Source organism: Phaseolus vulgaris, chromosome 4 (assembly GCF_000499845.2).
Source record: "Phaseolus vulgaris cultivar G19833 chromosome 4, P. vulgaris v2.0, whole genome shotgun sequence".
NCBI lineage: Eukaryota > Viridiplantae > Streptophyta > Magnoliopsida > Fabales > Fabaceae > Phaseolus > Phaseolus vulgaris.
In genome coordinates, this window is record NC_023756.2 from 12611907 (window position 1) to 12615198 (window position 3292).

The window sequence follows — 3292 nt, forward strand, 5'->3', positions numbered from 1 at the left end:
GTAAGGAAAATGAAATCTATCTAGATTGGAGGATGACAACCTTTGCTTGCCAAAAGTGAGGAACGTAAGGTACCCCATACTCCAAACGCCATGTATTGTGGACCTCTCTCGAAAGAGAAAGGCGTCTTCATAGGAAACCTCCCATTACATATTGGAAAGGGGCCCTAAGACGCCGACACATACACTAGGGAGTTAATGGACAAGCCCAAAGACTCCAACAAAAAAACATGAGTGTGGAAGAGTATAGACAAAAATGAGCTCTACATGATGACAGCATCCATTAGAGAAGAGAAGGATACCACAATAGCTAGTTCCTTAGTGGCCTATCACTTGAGATAAGAGATAGATGGAGCTCTTACCTTACCAAAGACTTGAATGACTTGGTTCAACTTTGCATTAAATTTGAGCAACAAATTTTACGCAAAACGTCAAGTCAAAAGGTAAGCCTTACTCTAACTTTTATCCCAAAAAGAGTTTAGAAGGGAGGGTAGTACATCAAAGAAAAACCAAAAGAACCTACCAAACCTTTCACCAAAGTAACCTCCACCCCACCCATCTGAGCTCGAGATGTTAAGTGTTTCAAGTGCTATGGTAGAGGGCATGTGCAAGCACAATGTCCAAACCAAAGGAATTTGTTCTTAAGGGTGTAGATGAGTACACTAGTGGCGAGGATGAGCCTAGTGAGAAGAGGAGGGGGAGAGGATGAGAGGGTCCACTAGAGGGAGAATTGCTTATGATTAGGAGAACCCTCAACAATCACCCTCACATTGAAACACAAAGAGAGAACATATTTCATACAAGATGCAATGTTTAGAAAAACATATGCTCTCTTATTGTGGATAGTGGATCTATTGCAATTGTTGTAGTGCTAGGATGGTGGAGAAGCTTAAGCTACAAGTAGTTCCTCACCCAAAACCTTATAAACTTCAATGGCTTAATGAAAATGGGGAACTACATGTAGACAAGCAAGTGGAAATCAAGTTTCCATAGGGAACTACAAAGATAAGGTTTTATGTGATGTAGTGACTTGCAATATCTTATTAGGGAGACCATGGCAATTTGATAAGAAAACCTTGCATGATGGTCTCACTAACAAGATTTCTTTCACCCACAAGTATAAAAGTTTGTACTTAGTCCTTTACCACATTCTCAAGTGGTAAATGACCAAATACAAATGAAGCAAAAGAGGGATGAGGAAAACAAACAAAAAATAGCGCTAGAAAAGAGAAAATCCTTAGGGATAGGAAGGCGTGGGAGAAGAGTGTTCCTTCCCATACAACAAGAAAAGCCTCTACGTTTTTGAAAATTTGCTTCTTGTTGAACAACCAACCTTATCTTTTGTAAAGGAGCACTTACATGCACTGCCACTAGTAGTGAACTTATGAATTTACCTCCTCAAATAGAAAACCTTTTAAGTGAATTTGAAGATCTATTCTCTAATGAGGTCCCATTGGGCTTCCTCCCTTAGAGGTATAGAACATCAAATTGACTTCATTCCGGGGGCAAGCCTACCCAAAGGCCTGCTTATAGAACCAAACCCTGAGAAACAAAGGAGATAGAAATCACAATTCAAGACTTGTTGGAGAAGGGTTGGGTTCAAAAGAGCCTAAGCCCTTGTGTTGTACCTGTCTTGTTGGTGCCCAAAAAGATGGAAAATGGCGCATGTGTTGATTGTCGAGCAATCAACAACATCACCATCAAGTATAGGCATCCAATCCCAAGGCTTGACGATATGCTTGATGAATTGCATGGGTCTACTCTATTCTCCAAAATTGACCTTAAAAGTGGATATCACCAAATTCGAATCAAGGAGGGTGATGAGTGGAAAACCGCTTTTAAGACCAAATTTGGATATATGAGTGTTGGTGATGCCCTTGGGCTTACTAATGCCCCAAGTACATTCATGAGGCTTATGAATCACACCTTGAGGGATTGTATAGGTAAATATGCAGTAGTTTATTGATGATATCTTAGTATAGTAAAACCCTAGAAGACCATCTACGTCACCTTAGGGAAGTTCTTCTAGCTTAGGAAAAATACTCTTTTTGCAAATAGGGATAAGTGTACCTTTTGATGGAAGAGGGTCAAGCACATCTAGCCATGGGAGCCAAAGCCCAAAATGAAGAGCGTCTAGACCAAGGAGAGCGTCTAGCTCCAAGGAGTGAGCGTCTAGACGTGAAGAAAGGAAGCTATCCATGGAGCGTCTAGATGTGGACCTAGACCGTCTAGGTCCTCTCACAAGATCAATGGCTACATGTACAAGCACAAGTGGATGAAGCCACGGATGGAAGAGAGAAAGCCTTGTATATATTGCATAAAGGCCCAATAGGGGTACTTAGTAATTAGAGTAGTGTAGAAAGTATTTTGAGTGAAACTTTCTAGAACCTTGCTAGGTGTGACCGGTCATGGCACATGGCCTAGCTTTGCATTTCATTTGGTTTACATTTCATTAGTATTAGCTTAGGTCTTACATCCCAAATAGCCTATAAATAGGGAGGCTATCTCATGTATTTTGCAAGTTTATTGTGAGTAAAGTTATGCTGCCAATTGTGCTCAACTTTGCTTCTCCCTAGAATCCTAGGCTCTAAACTTCAATCCTTCATCTTTTCCCTTGAACTGGCCGAACCACTCAATACCCACACTTATCATGCACCTACAAGATCAACACCACTCTTAGGAGGATCTTGCTCACTCTCATTCATTGCTCCGCCCCATACTCTACATTGATTCAAGAAGAACTTCATGAAATGCCATCATTTGGTATCATGAGCTTTGCTCTTCAAGATGAGTAGCTCCTTGTCTTTTTCAATTTTAGTTCTTCTTTATTTCATATTGTCATTTACTTTCCATACTTGTCTTGCTGTTTTTTTACATTTTAATTTGTTCTTGGTGTGCTTTGTGGAAGATCCAACCGAAGCACTCTTGTTCATTTGATCTTGAACAAGTTCTTGTGCAATTGTGATAGGATTCCATACACCTTTGAGTGGCTATTTTCTTTTAGGATTTTGAGTCTTTATTGCTTTCATTATTTGGTTCATATTATGCTTGAGTCTTATTTTTCTGAATCTATACATGTTTTGTCAAGTCATGTTCATTCCATATGTCAACAATTCATAGTAGTCCTTTTATTTGGCTTGATTGTTCTTGATTTTGGGTCTTTTTATTTTGTTTGAATCTGCTGTTCTTTGCTCCTTTGGTGCCTTTAATTTTTAGTTTGAGTTCATATTGTGTTTAGATTCTACACAATTCTATTTCACAAAATTCCATTGGTCTAACTTTGGTATCTTGCTGT